Here is a 25,259-nt window from a genome sequence, read left to right as displayed (position 1 = left end):
ACCTGGGCAATATTTATTTACCTGCCATATAAAGACAAAACCTGATGAAAAGCTTATGGATTTACCACCAAAAATAAGGTAATAAGGGTTTTGGTACTAACAGGAGATAAATTATAATATGGACCCGTAATATGCACATCTTAGAACCATGGCATTAAGGAATAGAAAACTGTAAATGGAGTAAATGAAAAGATAAAATGCAGTTGGATAAATTTAAATCTCAAATAGAAATATCAAGATTCCATTTAGCAACATTCAACTCTTTCTATAAGCAGTATTCAAGGTTCTCAGAAGTTAATTTTCAAGGCCATGTTGAATAAAATTCATTAGGTATATTCTGGGATTAAAATGTGATATGAATAGAAAACTATATAGTGAGATATTATTAAATATCACTTTATAAATCACCACTAATTTTATTGTTTAAGGTAGGAAATATTTTTATTTAAAACATAGTTAGAAATGAATTCTATATATCATTTTTCTTTGATTTTTCCAAGTCCATCAATCTCCAGAAGCACTAGTAGTCTCCACCCATGAAAATGTACAAAATAAATGCTAGTTATAATTATGATTTTAGTCATATTAGTGTCTTTTGAAATTTTTATCCCACTTTAGTCTCAGTTTCTTTTTTGTTTTCTTATTTATTTATTTATTTATTTATTTTGGTTTCTGTGCCCATTTTTCTCCATTTTCTTGCTGAAACATTTTCTCAGATGTCTCATAATCCTTGATTTTCTGATCATGATAAAGAACAGGAGGATTAAATGATGTTAGGAAGTGTGGATATGATTGTGCAACCTTGAGTGTAGTATAAAGTAAATTAATGTTATTCTTTTGTTTAGGAGTGCCACATTTTAGTATCTTTGTATCATTTTTCTTGTCTTATGAACATTCACTAGGAAATATTTTCTAATCTCCTGTGTAAATGATAAAGATTTAAGTGGTTTCCAGAGACCTGGCAGCAAAACTGGATGAGAAGTGAGGAAGAAGTGACCTAGAAATTCTCAGCATTCATCATGTAATGTGTGCATGGTCCACAGTCAATTAATATCTCTTCAACTGTGCCTGTTACTTCCTACTTCAGAGACCTAATTTACCTTATCTAGAATGAACCAACAGGTGTCTACTGGAGTGTAAGAGAGTCATTCCCTTCTACACGTACACTGGATAATTGATCTAGAGATTTGATGGCACTCAAACTTGGAAGTGATAAACACATTTGTATTGATATATTGAAATGATTACCCAACTCTTTGGTTTAACCATCTCTTTTGTACAGAATTCTACAAGTACCTGTAGCTAACACTTCCTAAATTTTTGAGGATCTGTGAATTAAATCTAGTAGTTTTTTAGCTTTATCCCAAAGCCTGTTTGAGATTCAGTTTTCTTAGTTCTACTAAATTATCCCTAATTCATTTGCTTTCAAACTTGAAAATGTTGTTCTATTCTCTCCTGTTCTCTGTCCTTGTAGATCCTATTGGGGTTTCAGAGGAATTGAAATTAGATGTGTATAATGAATCTATCATCTTATTATCTTCTGTCTGCAGAGCAAACCATTAGGGTTTATACATTTAGAAAATGTAGAATAGACTTCATTGCAGAAATTCAAATAAAAACTACATTTAATTTGGAAATAAAATGCATTTTAATTCTTTAAAAAATTATAACAAAATATAGATACAATAAAATAAGATTTTTTTTATTGTTCCCAGTTTGACAATTACCCTTTAATGAAATTTTGAAAGTCTAAAACATTTATTTTATATAAAGTTGATACTTTTGACATCAAATACAGAGGCCTTTTTTCCTATTCAGTAAGTTTGGAAAATAATTAGAAAACCTTTAAAACCCATTCTGGCCATAGGACAGTCATTTTAAATAATCCCAAGTGAAGCAGGTATGAAAATTTCTGGGTATTAATGACATTTTTTTTTTAACAGAAATTGAGATTGGCATTGTTCAAAACCAAGAGAAAAATGGAGTTAAAGGAACCTGGTTATATAGTGTGACTGAATGGGACAAGGAGCACAAATGTACACTATCAAAAGGAAATTGTGTTCTGTTGGAATGAAATGAGATGGAAAGTATATTATAAACTATAATGGAGTAATGAGAAAGTTTTTGCCACAAGTGTCCTTGTTTTCTTCATAACTTACTATTATTTGAATGATTTGAATGTTGTCTGCATTTGTGATATAAAATAACATTTCAATGCATCCATCATATTATCTACATGAATTACATTTAACACAACATTAGAAATGAGTAAAACTAGTTGTCATCATATGTAGTTTATCCTTAGTGCCCCTAAAAGATGTGTGCACATTGTACATGCAACAATCTCTAGAAGATATAAAAATTATCAAAATAGGAACTAACATTATATTTTCCGATCTGAAAAACTATAAAATATAGGTCAGGTCTTGAATGCATAGCCAAATAAATTTTATATATAATATATCTTTTAAATGTGAGAGGAGGCTGTGAGGAAGATAATAGAAAACTTAAGAAACTAAAATGATACTGAATCAATTTCAGAGTGCCTAAGGTCCAAATTGTCCCAATTTTCAGTTTCATTTATTAATTTTATCAACATTTAGTAATTACATGTGCATGCCTGATTCTCTGTTTGGTGTATGGGATAGGTAAATAATATTTACTACTGTCTACTTAATGTACATTATGTGATAGGAAGTATGGTAGGCAAATTAACCATAAGCCCATTTTAATTTATTCCTCACAATAACTTTGAATGGTAGTCATTGTGATCTCTAATTACTTCTCTGATTTTTATCATTTAGGTTCCCATAAGAAACAGAACCATTCAATTAGGATAATTCATAGAGGAGTGGTGCTTAAAATGAACCACTTATAAATTCATATAATTAATCATATAACTAATTATAAATTGTAAAGATGAAACACAAAGAACACTGTAGGAATCCTGGTATTAGTGGTGGCAAAACTGTTACCACATGTTGAGGGCCACAGAGTTGGAATGACACCTGGCATTTTGCCAGAGGGAATGGTTGAAAGGTGATACCAGGGAGCCATTGAGATGATGATGGTTAGTTAAGCTGTGTATTCAGTTGTATATTAGACCTTTGCTGTCCAGCAATAGGGTGGCTCTTGCTGCCTTGGGTGCCTGCTCCTTTGGAGTTCCTGGGGGGGGGGTCTGCGAGAGTTGGGGCTGAGCCAGGGGAGAGCTGGGAGGGTTCCCTGGGAGTGTGTGTGGAGTGGTGGAGTGCTGCTGGAGTTTGAACATACAAGTGCTTTGTGGCGGCTCCCTGATTTGTGCCCAGCCAGACTGTGGCAACCATACCTAGTGTGAAAGGATCTGGAGTGGTAAGAGCATTGTGTAAAGCAGGACTCCTGAGAGAAAACCTGAAGAATAAATACTTTGATCTCATTCTATTTCCCCTTCTTAATCTCCTGCTTGAAGTTTGCCATTGATTGAACTCAACCAAAAATCATTTGAGACTGTTGATCTAATTCATGGAGGTCAGCTCAGCTGAGCAGCAAGTTGAGGGGGTGGGTAGAGGATGAATATGAAGAGAACTATGAAAGCTATCCAACATGTATCACACTGTACAGGGCAGTGCAGAATTTGAGCCCAACTATGTATAGTTCCAATGCTCATGAGTTTTTCACTGAATATTTGAATCTTTACATGGTACTGCCTTGATAAGTTAATAATTTGGTGGGAGAAATAATGTTATCAACAACTAAAACACTTCTAAAATGAAATGAACAATGTTTAGAACATAAATTGGTAACTATGGGACACAGCTTCCCAAATCTTAGATCTTAGATCCTCCTGTGGCTTTAGATCTTTACAGGACAATGGAGTTCTATTTACTCTGAAGCTTCTAGAGTATAAAAAACCAAATATTCCTTAGATATCTCAAGGAGTTCACAATTGTGTGTGTGTGTATGTGTGTGTGTACACATTTGAGAACACACACACACACACACACACAGTGTCTAGGCCTCTAGAGTTGCACATCCAATGCCTTGTGATGTCATGGAAGAGTAACAATTCAGTCATGACTGAAGTTTGAAGGACCAAAGAAAGGTTTCTTAGAAGTGACATCAAAATAGGTCTAGAATAATCAGGAGGTACTTAAGGCTAAATTAATATAAAATTCTAAAAACTTCAATAAGGACCTGTCAAATCACAGCACATACCTACCATGAAATTTTCCTACCTTGTGTGTTGTAAATCTGTTTCCAAAGTCTGATAACCAAGAAATTATTCTAGAGTGGGACAAAAATGAAAGAATTTTGAGAATTTTGGGGCATTTAGCTTCATCTAAGGGAAATCAATTCTTGAGGGTTTTATTGCTTTTGGCAAAATTTTATGATTTCCAATTAAAAGCATTAATATACTTGCCTTCTGGCAATGAAATAATTTGTCATCAAGACGAAATTTTTGTTTGACAAAACACATTTTATTGATTTTTGTGGAACTAAAATAAAAGTAGGAGTTCAAGTAGAATCCTCATTCAAGGTAGAGTATAATCTTATAATCTTTATCACTAAATTTCATTATTCATGAAAACTTCACATTAATTATTTCCATTATGCTCATAGAATTTGTACAAAAATAGATTAGCAACATCACTATTATAAAGCAAGTGGAAAAGGAATTCTGTTTTGACTCATCTGGAAGACTTTGGCAATCTTATTAGCATGTCTTAATTAGGGCAGAGCGAATCAAAAGCATTTAAGCACAATTCATGCTAAACTTCTAAGCTCTTAGTGACTACTCCATTTATTGTTTGCTTGGAATAGGTTTTTCAATAATGAGAACGTTTCCTTTCCATTGATATCCAATGATTGCTATATTTGAAAGTGGCAGAAACTTATCTTCAGTCTTGGGAACAGAACTTATAGAAATATGAAAACTGTTCCCTAAAAGTATTTGATTAGCAAATTATTTCTTACATACTTTTAGAGTTAGGAAGTTTTCTTCATTTAAAAAATCTTATTTATTTACTTATTTACTTGTTCTAATTAGTCATACATGACAGCAGACTGCATTTTTACTCATTGTGTACAAATGGAGCACAACTTTTCATTTCTCTGGTTGTACACAATGTAGAGTTGCACCATATGTGCAATCAGACATGTACTAGGGTAATGATGTCCATATCATTCCACCATCTTTCCTGCTCCCATGTTCCCTCCTGTATTTCCCTCCCCTTTGCCCAATCAAAATTCCCCCATTTTCCCCATGCACTTCCCTGCATCATAGATCAATATCTGCTTATCAGAAGATTCAGCCTTCAGTTTTTTGGGATTGGCTTATTCAGAGTTAGGAAGTTTTCTTAAGATGTTTTCTTAAGATGACAAGTTCATTTCCAAACCAATTATTATTGAGTGAACTGAATCCCTGTAAAAGGAAATGACTTCACCACTATCCTCTTTTTGTTGCCTTTTATTTGCAAACTTTACAGCCATAAAGTTTTGTAATTACTCAACCAGCTTTTTGACTCTTCCATCTCTAGCAAATCTACTCTGCCACTTCCAAACCAAAATAAGATAACTGCATGTGAGATATACATTTTCAAATTAGTGCCTCATTGCCTTTTCCTTTGTTCCTAGTCTAGTTCAAGCAACCATTATATCTTGTTATACAGTTTTCAGCCACCAATAAGAATAAACTTTAAGAAAAATAAAATTCAAAGACCTTAAATCAATCTCAACTATATAAACTTCTATTTAACCACTGCATACCAACCACCCAATATGACAAAATGTCCAACTCTTTAGCAACATAGGGTTTAACTTTTCCCCAAACATGCCCATCTAACACACTTTCAGGACATATTGATCTATACAGAAGATCTTTACTCTTGATTGTCTAATGAATATCTATTCCAATTTTTGAGATGCTGTCTAAAAAAATATCTGCAATATTTTCTTTACCATCCAGAACAATGAAGACCTGACTTCTCTGTGTTCTTGTAGCATTATGTGCAAAGTTGTACCACAAACCTTTTATTGTTTTTGTTATTGTAATATCCTTAAAGGCAGTGGATCTGTTTTGCTCAACTTTATATTTCTCCTATCTGCTTTTATTTTTGAAAGAAAATAGAAGCTTTTATATTTATAGTATGAGTTATTTGATGCATTATTTACAATCAGGGTCTTGTTGTAAAGATCATCTTAGATGGCCTCATTAATAAATGGTATGTGCTTCCACAGGGAGTTGACTCATTCCCTTGGTATTATAAGACTTGACACAAATGGATTCTGTGGGGCCAAGGAGTTTGCAACTCTAGAAGGTGTACCTACATTTAACAGTGTTTCTCATAGACACTTGCTAATCAAACCAGCCAACGGATGAATAGAATAAATATTTCTCTATTAAAATGATTTAGGGTATACAAGGCATAAAAATTATTACCTCATTTTATCAGTGCATACTTCACCTTTGCCCAATATAAGAAAGAGTAGAAGAGTCTCTTCTGAACCCATGTGAAGTTTGTCCATCTTTCAATCCCAGGACCAATTAGATTTATTCAAGTTAAATCATGGTTAAAGTTGAACTGAGGATTGACCTAGGAAATTGAAATATAGCAATTATAAATTATATTGATAACAGAAAGCATCTTAAGAAGATAGACACCCATCAGCCTATTCAGTTTTCTTCTGGACAATCATTGAATTACATTTTTATACTATATAACACTTTTGAATTATAGCACAGGTCCATTTAATTCTCATAGCTTATACCTGGAAAAGCTACACTCTAGAGACAATAGTCTGATCCTCTATGTGTAAAGAACCCATCATTTGTCAATACATTTGTCTAGCTGATAGTGCCAAGAATCTGTAAAGGGCAAGTCCTTGGGATCTGTGTGCTTAATTGAAGCTGCTATGTTCACATATTTATTGTAGTTCCTCTACTTTATGTAATAGCATTTTCCTCTTTTCAGTTTTCAAAACTTTGGCTTTGATTGGCTTTTGACCCAGAGGAGTTCTAGGAAATCAGCTAGCTTTTCCTGCTCTGGGGTGACCTACACCCTACCATGAACCTGCCTCTTCTATAGTTCTCTAACTCTTCATCATCTGTCTCTGTATCATTGAGTATGATATACTCATTCAGGTTGTGGTGGGACAGGATCTTCATATCTTCAAAATCATATTTTTGGTTGACTTTATGATATACTAGTTTCTACTAAATACAAAACTGTGATGTTGCTAATTTGACAAGGAAAACTAAATTTTGCTTTCGACTGGATAATGTCAGTAAAAAACAAATTGCTTTCTTTTGCCTTTCAAGTGCCTTATACAAAGACAAAAAGCAATTTGTTTTTGTTACATTTAGAATCTAAATAGGATGGCAAGGTCTTCTTTAATGTGTTAGTATCATGACATTGTTAAATGGAAGTGCTTTATGAAAGAAAGCCTTTTAGTTAATTCATTTATCAAAAGGCTTTTGTTATTTATTTATTTTAGTTCTATTTTAAGCATTAATTCAGAGCTAGAGATCAGGAAATAAAATTCTGTCACATATTTTATTAACTTCTTGAGTATACTTCAAAAAATTCCATTCACCAAAATTTATAGATACATAGTATATGAAGCATTTCCAAAGACAAGAAACTTTTTCGTAAATAAAATAGAACTCTTAAATTTTAAGGGATGTATATTGATTTTAGTACCCAAAATACTGATACTCAAAAGAAAATATTATTAGAGTAATTTTTACTCCTGAGAAAAATTTACAAGCTGGGTGTGGTGGGGTATATCTATAACCCTAGCAACTCAGGAGGCTGAGGCAGGAACATCCCAAGTTCAACCCAGCCTCAACAACTTAGCAAGACCGTGTCTCAAAATAAAGTTATATATAAATCCTTTTCTTTTCTTTTCAAAGACTCTTTTTTTACCTTTAATCTTAATGGTTATTTTTTGTTGTTGTTCTTTCTTTCTTTGTTTTTGGTACTGGGGATTGAACCCAGGGGAACTTTACCACTGAGTTGCATCCACAGTCCTTTTGATGTTTATGTTTAACAAATGAAGAGGTCATACCTGTACTAGAGATTATAAAATTTGTCTAATAAAAGATTCCAAGTATGATTATGGAATTATTGAGCTATTCATTTCATCATGCACTGCTTTTTTACTTACTATGTTTATTTAAAATAAAAAGAATTAATTCCTGGGTATATAGGTCTCCAGGAATAAATTTTAATATTTTCTTAGTAGTAGTTGGACATAATATGTTTATTTTATTTATTTTTATGTGGTGCTGAGGATTGAACCCAGCACCTCACACATGCTAGGCGAGTGCTCTATCACTAAGCTACAACCACAGCCCCAGGAATTATTTTTTGTTATAAGGGTCACATCTAACCAGAAAGAAATTATCTTATAAATGTACCAGCAACCTTCATTCCTCAAAATTACCCAGGACAACATAATTTCTTTCAATCTATATTTAAAAAACTAGTTTTCAAATGGAGTGATGTGAAGTGAAGTGTTCCAGGATTGCTCTGAACAGTAGCACAGAGAAATGATGGCAAAGCAAAAACCAAAATTAACTCAGAGTGGGCTAGTCCTCAAATGAACTTTCCCCCTGGCTTCAGTTGGTTCTTGCCCCTACTCATCTGTACAGCCTAAATTTCATCTTACTCTCTCCTTCTACCTCACAGGACCTGTATCTCCAGCCACATGTAATTAATAAACACATCATGTCATTTCTCACCTCCAGCTTTTCAGCCATGCTATTTTCTTTGCTTCTCTCTCTCTCTCTCTCTCTCTCTCTCTCTCTCTCTCTCTCTCTCTCTCCTCTTCTTCTTCTTCTTCTATATAACTCATATTTGTCCTTCAGGACTCAGCTCTTATTTTGCTCTTCCTGAAAGCCTTTTCTTCCAATTCTTTCCATCCTGCCTTCATATATAATGGATTATGCCCCCTCCATTTGCACGCTGGGCTTACCCCTATCACAGGCCTTAGCACCACTGACTTCTTATTTCTTCCAGAGTTATTAGTTGGGAACAGGAACTATGTATGATCCACTTTTTATTTCTAAGCCCTAACACAATACCTAGTACTTAGTACTCATTAAATATTTGTTGAGTGAATGAATGTCATAAATTATTTAAAAGTTCTTTTGATATTTTTCCACATTTGCAATGCTTCTCTAGAACTGATGTTAAGTAAAATATGTCCTTAGGGTAATTTGCTGACATGAAGCCAGGAACTAAGCAGACTTCACTTTAATGCAGAATAAACTCTAAGATGATTTCACATTGAACACAAAGAGGAAAATAATGTTGAACTTTCTTCAATATTTTAATATTCATGTATAAATTAGTCTGGAGGTTTATAGCTTCTTCTTTTAAATTTTCATGTGTATTTTTCTAAGTATTTCAGGCCAAATGGGTTCTTTCTGTGAACTAACTTATGATTACGGTTTGGAGGAAGATGCTGTAGTTAAAATGAAGGGTTGAACATACATATTTATTCATATAAGGTACATTAAAAAGGAAATTGGCAGATCTAGTAAAATAGCCTGGAAAGATAAAGGAATGCCTGACATTAGCCCAACTAGATGCACAGTGACCTAACTAATCACAGCATTCTTTCATAAAGACCTGATGTGTTTCTTCAGAATCTTTTCTAACCTAAACCTTCATTCAGCCATTAACAATTAATCAGGGTTGCCATGCAGGATAAAAGAAATTTGTTGCATATGTGTTAGATAAGGGTTAAGGAATCTGAAAATTGAGATGATTAACCTGTAGATATGAATGGTATACTATGTGTATTACATGTATGTATGTGTGTATATATGCATATATAAATAGGTATATTTAAGCATGTGAGAATTAACATTAATGAGAGAAGGTAGACCTCAGATTGGTCCTGAGAGATATATGATACACAAGCTTATCTATGAGACCTGAGACATCTGTTTTCAGATTTGAGTGTGCACTGGAATCACTGGAACAGTTTGTTAAATCATAGATTGTTGATACATCCTCCGTGTTTTTGATTTAGTATTTTGAGGTGAAGCCTAAGAATTTACACTTCTAAAGGATTCCCAGGGGATGCAGATACCATGCCTATAGGGAGCACATCTTCAGAATCACTACCCTCAGTATTTTAATTAACATGATTTATAGTCCATATTTGGAAAAAACCCTCAGATTACCAAGATAAATGTACATGTTCTGAGGCTGAGTTCTATACTAAGCTCAGGGACAGTATAAAGAAATAGAAGGCATGAGGCTTTTCTCCAATGAATAAAGAGTGCTCTTTTGCATTTGAGCCTCAAAGGTTCTCAATAATCTTATTCACAACAGTAGCCACATAACTGTTTCTCCATGGAATATGGAGAGTGTATTTCTAACTTTGCTCAGTCCCTGAAAATGAGACTTCTGTATCTGAATACTAACTTTCAAATCTGTGTGCCCAACATTTATTTACCAGGCCAGACATGGTAAATAGGCTTATATCCTATGCCACCAGGAAATGATAGTATCTATGCTAAATTCAGAAGGATCTGACACTAGGACCAGTTTTAAAGTGGATGGGGGAAGAAAAAAGAGAATACTGATGGATTTATTTGTCTGTAAAAAGCATAGGAGCCATTGGTGATGCCATTTGGGAAGGAAACTATAAACTTCTCCTGACCCAAACCATCTTTTCCTCTTTTTTCCATTCTTGAATTCTGTCAAGAGGTATAAGATACCTATTGTTCTCTTTAGTGCTAAGCCCCAAGAAAGTACATCCCTGAACAAATGAATCTACTTCTAACAAAATTATTTTATGCAAACCACCTTATTTTATGATTCCTTATTCCATTTCCCTAGTACTGCTTCCTTTTACTCCCCAAAGTATCTGCTCTCTTCCTAGGTTATGTCAATAGTTTATGAGCCATTAATAGTGAATTCTGAAAATCAGTTTTGTATACTTCTTCACATTCCTGCCTTCTAATTGACATACACCTGGATGAATTATTTCTGTAAACCTGTGATTCCATCTCTAATAAGCCCTGCATTATACTGATCATAATATTCCCTGATAATGTCTCCATACCTGTGTGATCCCTGAAGCAACAAACTTCACTTCTTCTTCCCACTATCTCTCCCATCTATTCAGGTCACAGGATTCCCTATTTATGACCTATCTTTTTCCTTCCATTTCAGCTACCATTGTTATGTCACTGATTCTCAGTCATTCTTGGCTTTGGTCTCTTTTCCTAAACCTCCCCCCCCCAAAAAAAAAAGATTGTGCTGACTGAATCTTTTAACCTATTTAAAACTCTTCTATAACTTTCCATTACCCACAGCACTGCTTTTCAAGTGTTCTTGTTGAAAGGCCTATAGTTCCACAAAGGAGATGACATTTATTCTGGCTCATAACAGATGAGTTCTTTGAGGCATAGAAGATGAAATATTTTATTCCAAGACAAGCAAAATTGATGGAGTTGGGTGAGGAAATATTCAAGCATCTAATAAAGTGGTGCTACAGGTGCCCTTGTCTCCTCTTCAACCAGAGTACTTCTTTGATCTATTTTATGTATTGGGCCCTGCATAAGTTTTCCCTTGAAAGAAGAATTTTTAAGAAAAATAATACCTATATACCTGAATATATTATGTGTTCAAGGCTTTCTATAATCTGACCCTAACCTATCTTTTGTTTCCTTTATAATAAATACAGGACTCCTTTAAGTTCTCTTTTTCATGTCTTTGCCTCTGCATGTGTTTTCCTCTGTACTTACAATTGTTCATCTCCCCAACCCAATGTACTCACTCATTATAGCTAAGAGTAATTATCAACTTATAAGCAGGGTCAAACAGTTACAAATGCATTGTCTATGCTTTCATGGCACTCTGCAGATACTGCAAATATGCCTTTGAATTGGGATTGTAGATTTTCTGCAGGAGCTAATATCTTTACCTAAAATCCAGCTACTTTGCCTGATTCAGGATAACTGTTTGCTCTGTATATGTTAAAATGAACATAAAAATAAAATTTTTTCTAGGGCTGCAGTTGTGCCTCAGAGGTAGAACACTCACATAGCATGCATGAGGCATTGGGTTCAATCCTTAGCACCACATAAAATAAAATAAAGATATTGTGTCCACCTATAACTAAAAATAAATATTTAAATAAAATAAAAATTTTCTAAACATGTAATAAATATCACTAATGTATGTTGTATCATTTGGTGTTGGATGCATTATATTTCAGTGCCATATAGTAGTAAAGTACATATGAGGTACTAACTGAAAATAAAAACTGTCAATTCACTTTAAGGGCTTACAACCTTGGGAAATTTAGCTAACATCAGCATATTGCAGTTTCTTCATCAGTAGGAATATAGTATCTACCTCAAAATATTGAAGTAGTTAACATCTGTAAATCACTTAAGAAGCCAGCTCATTATAAGCACTCAGTATGTAAGCAGTTATTATAATCTTATTTGATCCATACATTCACTTAGTATTTATTAAGTGTATTTTATTCTATTCAACAAACAAGAATATTTAGAACTTATTCAAGACTCTCAACTTTAAAGTTATACTATATTATGTTGATCAAAAAAGTAGACAATGAAATTTAATCTTAAGCAATGTATGGTATTTTTGAGCAATGGGATATTTTGCAAAATAAGGTTTTGTTTTGTTTTTTTAAGGTTTTTACTGTGCTCCACACTTCAACACATATGACCATTGTAAAAGATTTAGTAAGTAGGAAAAAGTCATTATACCTAATCACTTATTTTATTTTTAAAATGATATGCTAATTACATATTTCAACTTTATTTCAATTAGGGCATAATTTGTAGCCAATAAAATGCAATAATCTTAAGTCTTTTGTTCAATGATTTTTGACAACTTTTTGAACTCCCATGACTACCATTCGAAAGTATAGATCGTTTCTACCATCACAGGGAATTCTCTCCTATCTCTGCCAAACCAATGTAAACACCATTCTTCCAGAGGTAATAATCACTCATTGACCTGTTTCACCAAATATTACTTTGAGTCTTTTTGTATTTTATATAAATATTCATAAAAGATTAACTTATGGATGGCTTTTTGCACTTAAGATCATGATTTTGAAAAATGTATCTATTTTGTTGTACTCATCTCTATTTCATTCCTTTTGATGACAAAGAAGTACTTCATTGTATATCTCAATCTGAGTAGCCATACTCCTGTTGTATATGTAGGTGGCTTCCAGTTTGGGACTATTAGAGACAAGCTTGCAGACACCTGTTTTCATTTCTTTTAGATAAATATCTAGGAAGGGAGTTGGTGAATATAGTGCAAATGTGTGTTTAAACTTAATAAGAAATTGTCAAACTGTTTTCTAAGTGGCTTTACCAATCAATTTATACTCCGACTAGAAATGCACATCCTTGCCAAAATTTGATGTAGTAATTTTTTTATTATAGCCAATATATTGAATGTGAAATTTTATCTCATTAGAATTTTATATTGCATATCCCTGATTACTAATTATATTCAGCACATTATCAAACACTTTATTGGTCTTTATTTGTGTAAACACAGAGCATATACACAAATGCATGCACAGTTGTTCCTTGATATCTGTGGGGAATTGTTTCTACGTTTCCCCATGGATACCAAAATCCTGTATATTCAAATGTCTTATATAACACTGCATAGTGTTTGCATACAACTTAGGTACTTCCTACCATATGCTTTAAATCATCTGTAGATCACTTACATAACTAATATAATGTGACATTCCATAATTGCTATACTGTATTGCTTATGAAACAATGAGAAGTACAAGGTCTGTACACTTTCAGTATAGGTAAACATGTTTTGAAAAAAAAAATCTTTAATTCACAGTTAGTTGAATCCAAGGTTCTTGAACTCATGGATACAGAGGGCAGATGGCATGTATTGTTGTTTTGCAAGAATCTATGTATTGTCTTTTGTTTTTCATATAGCAGGACACTAAACATTTTGTATTGAAAATATTTTTTCTCAATCTATGACTTTTTTCAACACTAAACAAAGCTTGACATTAGTGAAGTGAAAATAGATTTTATTCAGTAAGTGTAACTGTAGGGGAAAGAGCTGAGTTCCATTACATCTTGTACATAGGTGAGTGGACAGCATAAAGGTAGAATGCAAGAGCAGGCAGAAAGTGAATGGGGGTTTAAGCAAAGTCAGGGAAGTGTAGAATTACAAAGGGTTGATCAGTGTAAATGCACTAAGTCATTTATCTCTACCAGCTATAAGTTAGGATTATCTCTTTAGCTAGTTAGGATTCTATCCCCTCAAAAGAGTGGGAGGAAGAGGCCCTATCCTTTCTGATGATTATACTTCAAAGGACTAGCTTTCAGGTCTTAGATAAAGACATTCCTGAGTTGTAGGAGATACATACACATCTCAAAGGGACAGAAAAAATTAACAATTATAAGCCCTTTTTAGTAAATGCTCTAAGAAAGGGTGGGTACAAGACCATGCCCTCTGGTGTTGGCTATAACAAACAGCACATTTTTTTCCCACAGCCCAGAGGTTTACTTCAGATAGGAACTCAGAGGGGAGTTAATTTCATCTATGGGATGTGACCTTATGATATTAGAAGCCATGCTAGGGTTGGCCAAATCTCCTATAACAGAAGTTTGGACCGAGTTTTGCACCTAAAGCTTTTTTTGTAATTTTTATTTCCCTACTTATTTTCTTAATAGGGTCTTTTTTTAAAGTTTATTGTAATTTTACATGACAGCAGAATGCATTTTGATTCATCATACACAATTGATGCACAACTTTTCATTTCTCTAGTTGTACACCATGTATAGTTGCACCATATGTGCAGTCATACATGTACCTATGGTCATGGTGTCCATCTCATTCCACCATCTTTCCTGCCCCCATACCCACTCCCTCCCCTTTGTCCAATAAAAGCTCCTACATTTTCCCCACACCACCCCCCATTATGGATCAGCATCCACTTATAAGAGACAGAACATTTGGTCTTTGGTTTTTTGGGGGTTGGCTTACTTCGCTTAGCATGATATTCTCCAACTCTATTCATTTACCTGAAAATGCCATAATTTTACTCTGTTTTAATGCTGAGTAATATTTCATTATGTACATATAACATAGTTTCTTTATCCATTCATTTTTAATAGGATTTTTTGATGAAAAGATACCTTTAATTTTTTTGAAGTTCCAGTAATCATTTATATCTCTAATGTTTAATATGTGTGTGTTGATTAATGTGTGCATGTGTGGGGAAATGATGCTCTTAGATATATATTACTTCCCTAAGTTCACAAAACATTTTCAAATATTTCCTTCTGTGAGATTGATACTTCTGGATTTAACATTGCACTCTACAATCCAATTCAAGTTAATTTTGTGTAAGGATTGAGACTGACATTCTCCCTATTATGTTCCTTTTTAAATATGGACTTTTTCCCATATGCACTTGGAATTTCCAAGCACAATTCCTTTATTTATTGATTTTATTATTATTTTTTTAAAAAATACACAACAATCCATTGAATTGATTTGGCATCTTGGTTCAAAATCACTGGACTATGTGTGTGTGCGCGTGTGTGTGTGTGTGTGTGTGTGTGTTTCTGAATTCCCTATTATATTCCTTTTTAAATTATTTTTCCCTTCATCAACACCACAATGTTTTGGTTACTTTCACTCTAGAGTTATCCTTGAAATGTTGATTGCTTGAATCCTTCATATCTATTTTCCTTATCAAGTTTGTTTTCTTTGTTAGATCTTTTTTGTTTCATATAATTTTAAAAACTAAATTTGTGATAAGGAGTGCATCAAACTCTAGACCTATTTAGGAAGAGTGTCAGCCGAGTGATACTGAGATGATCGGTTCATGGAAATTTTCTGTATTTGTTTTATTTTATTTAATGTCTCTTAGCAATATTGTGTAGTTTGTACTGTACTAACATACATTCTTCACTAGACATAGGTATTTGATATTTTTATTTGTTCTTTTTATTTATACATGGTAATGATATTAGTTTCATGTTCCAAATGTTTGTTGCTAGTACATAGAAGTAAAAATAAAAACTTCATATTGACTCTACATTGTGCCAATTTGCTAAATTAAACACCAGTGTGTTTTAAATTCTTTTTTTTTTCTAGGAGTGACGAGAGATTTACTTCTACCATTCTTTAAGTTTTTCTTTTCTTTTTTTTTTTAAATATTTATTTTTTAGTTGTGCACAATACCTTTATTTATTTATTTATTTTTATGTGTTGCTGCGGATCGAACCCAGGGCCTCATACGTGCTAGGTGAGCTCTCTACCTCTGAACCACAACCCCAGCCCTAAGACTTTTATTTTCTATTTTATAGATTGATAGTAGTAGTTTGCACAAATACGTGAAAAAAAAGACTTCCTTGTCATGTTTTTAACTTAAAGTAAAAGGGTTTAATTTTTCATAATTAGTTCAATGTTAATTGTACATAAATTTTGGACAAACTGAGGAAATTCTATTCTATTTATAGTATGCATGGCCTACAGTGTACCATATTTCATTTTTAATTTTTATAACGTGTATTGACTTTTTTCCTTAGTTTATATGAATAAAGATTTATAAATTTTATTGTTTCTCAAAGTATCTGCTTTTAGTTTTTATTGTTTTTTTCTGCATATTATTTTGTTTTCAATTTGTTTACCTCTACTTTTTATCATTTCCATTTGTCTGCTTTCTTTGGTTTTAAATTTAATGTATTTTTGTATTAAATTGAAAACTTACATAATTGATTTAAGACATTTCTTACTTTCTTTTTTTCATATTTTTAGTTGTAGATTAACACAATACCTTTATTTTATTTACTTTTATATGGTGCTAATAGTCAAACCTATTGTGTCACATGTGCTAGACAAGTGCTGTACCACTGAGCTATAGCCCCAGCCCCAAGACATTCCTTACCTTCTAATATAAGTGTTTATACTTAAAAATTCCATTTAAGGCCAGGCATATTGGCATATGCCTGTAATACCAGCGAGTTGGGAGGCTGAGAGATGAGGATTTCAAGTTTGAAGTCAACCTGACCATCTTAGCAAGACACTGTCTCAAAATAAAAATTAAAAATCAAAAAAGAAAAGTCTGAGGAATATAACTCAGTGGTAGAGTGTCCCTAGGTTCAATTCTCAGGGCAGAAAAAAAAACCATTTAAGACCTTTAGTTGCCTCTGCATAATTTGATGTTTTGATTTTCATTTAAGTTAAAATATTTTCTACTTTATTTTTAATTTTCTCTTTGGTCCACAGTTACTTATTTAATATCCAAATATTTGAATATTTGTCCTGTTATCCATTCTACTTTAATTCTGATTTGGTCAGAGAAACTATATTACTCAATTCTTTCAAATGTCATAGTGTTTGTTTTATATCCAGTGAACACTTTAGTTTTGTCATTTGTTTCTTAGCAGTTTGCTATGTCTTGTTGTACTTGATTTTGGTATTCTCTGAACTTCTTGGATACTTTTTGTTCTATCAGATTTGGCAATTCCTCATTTTCTCTTCATTTGTTTCTTCTGTCCTGTTCCATAATTATTCTCTCCTTATGAGATACAAATCACATATATTTCAGTCCATTGACTATTTTTCACAGTTTTTGGTTACTTTGTTTTGTTCTCTTTTTTCTCACTATTTTTTTTCCCTTTCTGTATTTACTTCTTGGTAATTTCTGTTGCCCTATCATCAAGTTCACTGATTCTTTCATTACCATCATTAATTCTACCACTTACCTTTTCAGAGATTTTCATCTATTTTATTGTGCTTTTTTACCCTCCATTTCGACTTAATTATTTTCCTTATATATTATATATATTTAGAGTACACAAAATTATATTTTGATATACATATACCTAGTTAAAAAGTCAACATAGTCAGGAAATTAACATTCATGATCTCACATAGTTACCCATATTTTGTGGTAAGATCACCTAAGATCTACTGTTTTAAGAAAAACTCCAAGTTCAGTACAGTATTTTTATAGATTAGCTCCTAATTTGTTCATTTTATTTACCTGCTACTTGGTATTCTTTGAACTGCACCTATTTCCTATCCCCTCCCCATAATCACATTTTATTCCCTATGTCTGTACATTCCACTTATTTTTTTTCAATTTTCATATATAAGAGCCATCACGTGTATCTGTATTTCTATGTTTGGTTTATTTGACTTAGCATAATGTCCCCCAGTCCTCCAGATTTATTCATGTTGTCACTGATGGCAATGTTTCTTTCTTTCTTTCCTTGCTTCCTTCCTAACCACATGATATATCACTGAGCTACATTTTTAGAGTCCTTTTTTTTATGAAAGGGGATACAGGGGATGAAACCCAGAGGTGCTTTCCAACTGAACTATGTTCCCAGACCTTTTAATTTTTTTTTTTTTTATTTTGAGACAGTGTCTCACTAAGTTGCTTAGGGTCTTGCTAAGTTGCTGAGGCTGGCAGCAAACTCGCAATCCCTCTGCCTCAGGCTTCTGAGCCATTGGGATTACAGGTGTGCACCACCATACCTGGCTAGAGTCCTTTTCCAAAAATGATGAATAATATTGCATTTGTATATACATATGATAGGTTCCTTACCCATTCATATGGTGATGGACACTTAGGTTAATTTCTTATCTTGCCAATTATAAATAACACTGCAGTGAACAGGGGAGCATAAATAACTCTTCAACATACTTATTTTATTTCCTTTTTGTACATATCCAGAAGCAGAATTATTGAGTCATATGGTGGTTCTTTTTTATATTCCTTTAGAAACGTCCATAGTATTTTTCACATGGGTGTACTACATCCCCTCCAATAGTGTGCAAGAGCTTCCTTTTTCCTACACCCTTACTTACACTTGTTACCTTTTGTCATTTTAAAAATATTTTTTATAATTTTTTAAAAAATAGTGCATTATAGTTGTATAATAGTGGGGTTCATTTTGACATACTCATAGATGCATATAATGTAGTATTTTATGTTTCAATTCCCAGTACTTTCCCTTTCTCTCCACTTCTACCATAATAGCCATCTTAATAGGCATGAGATAAAATTTCTTTGTTGGTTTGATTTGCATTTCTTTTATAACTAGTGATATCAAGCACCTATTCATATACCTGTTGGCCATTTTATGTTTTCTTAGGAAAACTGTCCATTAAGGTCCTTTGGACTTATTATTATTATTATTTCTATTGAGTTATATGAGTTTCTTTATATTTTGTATATTGACTATTTACAATTGATTACTTCTTATACTTTCCATATCTCTATTATAATCTCCCATATAATGATTCATATAGTTCATCTTTTCACTAGTTCATTTTTTTAACATATTGATGTTAATCAGATACTTAATTATTAACTTTCCAATTTGACAGATTCAACAACCGAATCATATCTATTTTACGGCTGTTAATTTCTTATTTCATTGATCCTGTTTTTAAATTTTTGTTTGTTCTTTTTATTTATACATGATGGTAGAGTCTATTTTGACATACTTATACAAACATGGAGTATATTCTATTCTATTTAGGTCCCAGTCTTGTGGATGTACATAATGTGGAGTTACACTGGTTGTGTGTTCATATGTCTACATAGGAAATTTATGTCTGATTTATTCCACTGTTTTTCCTTTTCCCATTTCCCCTCCCTTCCTTTTATTCCCCTTTGTATAATTCAATAAACTTCTATTCTCCCATGCACCTTATTGTGGTTTAGCATCCAAATATCAAAGAGAATATTAAACCTTTAGTTTTTGTGGATTAAGTTATTTCACTTAGTGAACCAAGGTTGGCTCCACATCTTAGCTATTGTGCTATACTGTGGTATGCTGATGTTAAATCCTTTCAATATATACTGAATAGTGGGATAACTGGGTCAAATGGTGGTTTCATTCTTAGATTTAAAAATATTTTTAGTTATAGATGGACAAAATACCTTTGTTTATTTATTTATATGTGGTGCTTAGAATCTAAGCCAGTCCCTCACACATGCTAGGCAAGTACTCTACCAGTGAGCTACAACCCCAGTCCCCCATTACTATTTTTTTGAGGAATCTCCATACTGCTTTCCAGAGTACTTGTACCAATTGTTTTATTTTAACTTATTTTCATAATTTTGAATAAATGTTGCACATTTTGTTCAGGACAGTAGAAACTAAGGAACATAATATGAATATCCGGTAACATGCATATTTTTATTTTTCCTGGCCTTCATTGTGAATTACTGTGTAGTTGAGGTGAGCAGAGTTTTATTGTTGAGTCTTCAAAATTTTCTAGGGCTATTTAAATATAAAATATTTAAGGTGCAAGCTGCTTTCCTATTTCACTTTTTGTTTTCCTTTTTTTTAATGTCTATTCCACGTTCAGCTGCAAATTTCTCTTCACTTTCTCCTAGAAGAGTGTTATTACTTGTTACTTCAAGCTGCCAAGGCTCCTGATAGAGGACAGAGTGTGTTCTTTATTGTTGCAGATCCGTCTCAGTTTTAGGCAGGTCCAGTGTCTCCCTTGAGCCTTCTGTACATCCTTCTTATCAATCCTATTACTTCACCAGCAGTAGATTGTCTATTATACTGGGCCAAGGAAATGTCCCTGCCTTTCCCCTAGGTGTAGGATTTTTTCTTTCTTTTTTTTTTTTCTGTTCCCGTCTTGCAGCTTCAATTAGTCTTCATCTGTGCCTGAGAGTGACAGGGAATATCACAGTTTCCCTAGTGATTTGAAACCTTTGTTCCATAGAGCTACAGGGGAAGAGGAATCATAAGGAGCCTCACACCTGCTATCTTCTCTGGCCTGCACCACAAAGGAGGTTTTTGTTATCTCTGTCATGTCTCCATCCTTTCTCAAGAAAATTTGAAAGGAGAATCTATGAGTGTGTGTGAACTCCCCTTGAGGTATGGCTTTCAAAGCTAGGTCTTTCAAATGGGAAGAATAAGTCATAGATATTATAACTTTTATTCTTTTCTAATATACTCATTTGAAGTTATTTAAATTATTATCTCAGAACTACTGCTTTAGCTGTATCCCAAATTTTCATATACTTCATCTTGTTACCATTCATTTGCAACTTTTTTGTGTATTCTTTGACTCATGTTTGTTCAGAAGTATGCTTATAATTTTTAAATAGTTTATTTCCTCAATATTCACTGTAATTGATATTTACTATAACTTGGTTGCAATCAGAGTACACTTTTGAAATAGTCATCATCTTGAAATTTACATGAAATAATATTTATACACCCTTATTTTCAACCTTACTGTGCATTTATATTTAGATTGTTTTTGTAATATAATTTAATATTTTATCAAGTTGAACATCTACATCTTATAAGATTGTTTAGTTCATTTTTATTTATAAAATTTCTAAATTTATAATTTAAATTAAATTATGCCATTTATTGCGATTTTCTTTCTAATTTTACAATTAGAAAATTGTCATGAAGGTTTGGCAACATTATCCTCTACCCCAATAAACTTAAGTGGGTTTTAGTTAGCAATTTGTTTCTTCCCACTCTTATTCTGATTGAATCTGTTGTTCCTTTGATCCTTTGTTTGCTGCCTGTTTTTGGATGAATTCTTTTTTTTGGCAAGGGGTAGGTACCAGGGATTAAACTCAGGGGCACTCAACCACTGAGCCATATCCCCAGCCCTATTTTGTATTTCATTTAGAGACAGGGTTTCACTGAGTTGCTTGGTGCCTCGCCATTGCTGAGGCTGGCTTTGAACTTGAAATCCTCCTGCCTTAGCCTCCCAAGCCACTGGGATTACAGGTGTGTACCACCATGTCCAGCTCTTTGTTTTGTTATTATTTCATTTTATCTGCTCTTAGAACTTCTTAGATGTTCCTGTTAATTTTATTTTATTGGTTGTTCTATGAATTTCAATGTGCATTTTTCCATTTTTAAAAATTTATTTTAATTTGTTATACATGACAGTAGAATGCATTTGAATTCATATTACACATATACAGCACAATTTCACATATCTCAGGTTGTACAAAACATAGAATCTCAACATTCGCGTCTTCATATATGTACTTAGAGTAATGATGTCCATTGCATTCCACCATCTTTCCTAACCCCCTTCCCTCTCCCTTCCCATCTCTCCCATTTGCCCTATCTAGAGTTCCTCCATTCCTCCCATGCTCCCCACCTACCCATCCCCATTATGGATCAGCATTCACATATCAGAGGAAACATTCAGCATTTGTTTGGGGGGGATTGGCCTACTTCACTTAGCATTATATTCTCCAACTCCATCCATTTACCTGTGTACTTTTAAGTTATCATAGTTTGCTTAAAAATCTCTTCAAGTCAGGCATGGTGGCACACACCAAAAAAAAATCCTTCAAGAACAATATCGGAAATATAGTAATTGCATTTACACTTCTTTCTATCCTCTGTGTTTTTGCTATTTTATGTTTTATTTCCACATGTGCTGTGAAATTGAGAGAATATTTTTGTATTTTTGCTTAATACAGTAAATATTTAACATATTTGGCAAATTCTTAAAGTTGTTTATTTACCTACACATGTGCATTTTGTATTGCTATTTATTTCATCCACAGAACTAGAATTTTATCTAACAGCATTATTTTTCAACCTGAGAATTGTATCTCACCATTTCTTGAGGCATTACTGTGTTCACGATAAATTGTCTAAACTTTTCTCTTTCTTAGAATGCTTTTCTTTACCATCATTGGTTAAAGATATATGTAGTGGAAATAAAGTCTAAGTTAACAGTTTATTTGCTCAGGTATGTTGAAGATCTTTTCCCAATAGGCTCTGACCGTCATTAGTTTTCTTGAAAAGGCAACTTCCTTTGGTATCCCTATTCACATGGCTGTAATGCACCTGATTTCTCTGGTTGCTTCTAAGACTTATTATTTAGTAATAATTTTCTGTACTTTATCCTTTGAGGAAAAGCATATCCATGCCAACAGGGATAGCAAAGGAAAGTTAAGATTGTTTTAATAATATCCTAATGGTAGTAGGGAACTGACACTAATGTGATAACAGGGTCTTTTGAGAATGGTATGTCTTTCCTCTTGCATAAGAACCCCTCTCCATGAGAGTAGGATGCAGGAATTGCCTTGTTCTACTTTGCTCATTAGACTTTGTTCCCCCTATCTTTATATATACAGACACCCATGTCTACCTTCATTCTAGCTGCAGAAGAGGTTCTTTAATCAGGGCCCTGTATTGAGATGACTAATTTCCAATATCAATCTATAACATACACTATTACTTGGTTATTTCAATCAGAAAACCAACCACATATCATACTGAGAAACTAGCACAAAAAAAGTTGGTACAGTAATTTTTTAAACCACTTTTGCAAATATTGATTTTGATGTGGTCACACTTTCCAATTTAAAATTTATTTTTAGACAACTTCAGTCCCATAGAAAACCCTATGCTTACCTCAGTAGCTTTGGTACATGTCCTGTAGTACATTTTAAAAAGCTCCAATTAGCATCAAGCTCATGGATGTTATTTACCACTGCTGTATATATCAGCTTGTTGGTCTCACAGGAAACAACAGCCCACTCGTGGGCATCTACGGGTCCATGATTGGGATTCCAGAACTAAACTCTCATTTTGCCTTTAATTTTGCTGTATGAAAATTGTAGAGCACAACATGTTGACCTCTGATATAAAGGGAGTTAACAATAGAGTCTTTTCAGTGAAAGGCATGTGAGGACAAAAAAATTATACAACAGCAGATTGATATTTTGATTCAAAGGGCCAGAGGCCCTGCCACATTCTAATTGACATACTCTCAAATTAGATGTCTTTGCTGGATTATATAACAACATTAATTCACAACTTCATCTTAAAACGAGTTCATTTCTGGTGAAAGATTCATGAAGGAATTAAATAGAAGTGACAATACAAAGCTCACAGCCCCAATTGCAAAGCTCAAAATTAGGCCAAAAGGGAAAATATCTTGTAGCTAATACTATATAAAGGTTCACTTAATTGATAATTTTTTTTAAAAAAAACTTTCTGTGCTTGGCTATATGTTCATATTTCTTCCTGCTATCCTAGTAGATTTATAGGAGTGGGTAAACAAGGATTAGGGGCCTCACAACATTTTAAAAATGTCAAGAGCCATCCTCTACCTGTGGCTCAGCCTGTGAAAGATAGGAATCGAGATTCAAAAGGGTTCATGAGAAATCCTTTTACTGTCTATCTTGGACATTGTTTCCAACTGCATCTTCCTTATATCACTTGAAAGATAGGGTGCTTTTTCCCACTTAAGGAAAATATGACTGAAATTAAGAGCAGGGAAAGTATGTCCAGTTTCAAGTACACAGGAAGGAAGGTTTCAGGCTTTTAGTAAATGCTTGAAAAGCTTGCCATTGTATTATAGCTTTAATGTAAACCAGCTTTCAAATCAATGAGGGCTCCCTGACCCTCACTGTGGTGAAGCTTACAAGGACCATTGAAGGGTGTTCTCATGCATCTCTGCTAACAGGAAAATTGTCATGAAGGTTTGGCAACATTACCCTCTACCCCAATAAACTTAAGTGCATTTTAGTTAGCAATTTGTTTCTTCCCACTCTTATTTGAGGTTACATGAGACTTAAGGTACTTGCATTTTTCATCCACAGTTGTGATTATAATATCATTTTATGACTAACAGAGTAGTATCCAAACCTTATTATAGAACTGACACTGATTTCATGTTTAGTTGCAGATTTCTACAAGAGTCATTTGCTTGTACTATTTGTACATCTCAATTTAAAATGCTCTAGTGACAGTGCCAGTAGTAAATATTTTTTTAGATATATACTTTTTAGTTGTAGTTGAACACAATATCTTTAATTAATTGATTTATTTTTATGTGGAGCTGAGGATTGAACCCAGGGCCTTGCCCATGCTAGGCGAGCACTCTACCACTGAGCCACAACTCCAGCCCCAATAGTAAATATTTTTGTTGGAAAAATGTCTTGGAAACAGATTTTTAGTAAGAGATAGGATAAAAATATTATGTAAATGTGTAAATTAAAGTTACCCAGCTTCTGGAAATTATCAGCCAATATTTCTTTAGATGTATAGTTATTAAGCTTTCCATTTAGAGTGAAGCATAAGATTATAATCCCACCTTCTATACAAGAACAGTTGGTTCTATAAAACTATCAAAATGAAAAATCATTACTAGAGCCAAAGTAAATAAAACAAAGTTATAATAACAATGGAAAATGAATTGAGTTTAAATTTTCAAATATATGTGAAAGGGACTGCAAAAGTTAATTTATTT

Source organism: Marmota monax, unplaced genomic scaffold (genome assembly GCF_021218885.2).
Source record: "Marmota monax isolate L192 unplaced genomic scaffold, Marmota_monax_Labrador192_F-V1.1 WCK01_AAM20220418_F8-fsc00123, whole genome shotgun sequence".
Lineage (NCBI taxonomy): Eukaryota > Metazoa > Chordata > Mammalia > Rodentia > Sciuridae > Marmota > Marmota monax.
The sequence above is the reverse complement of the archived record's forward strand: the minus strand, read 5'-3'. Positions refer to the sequence as shown.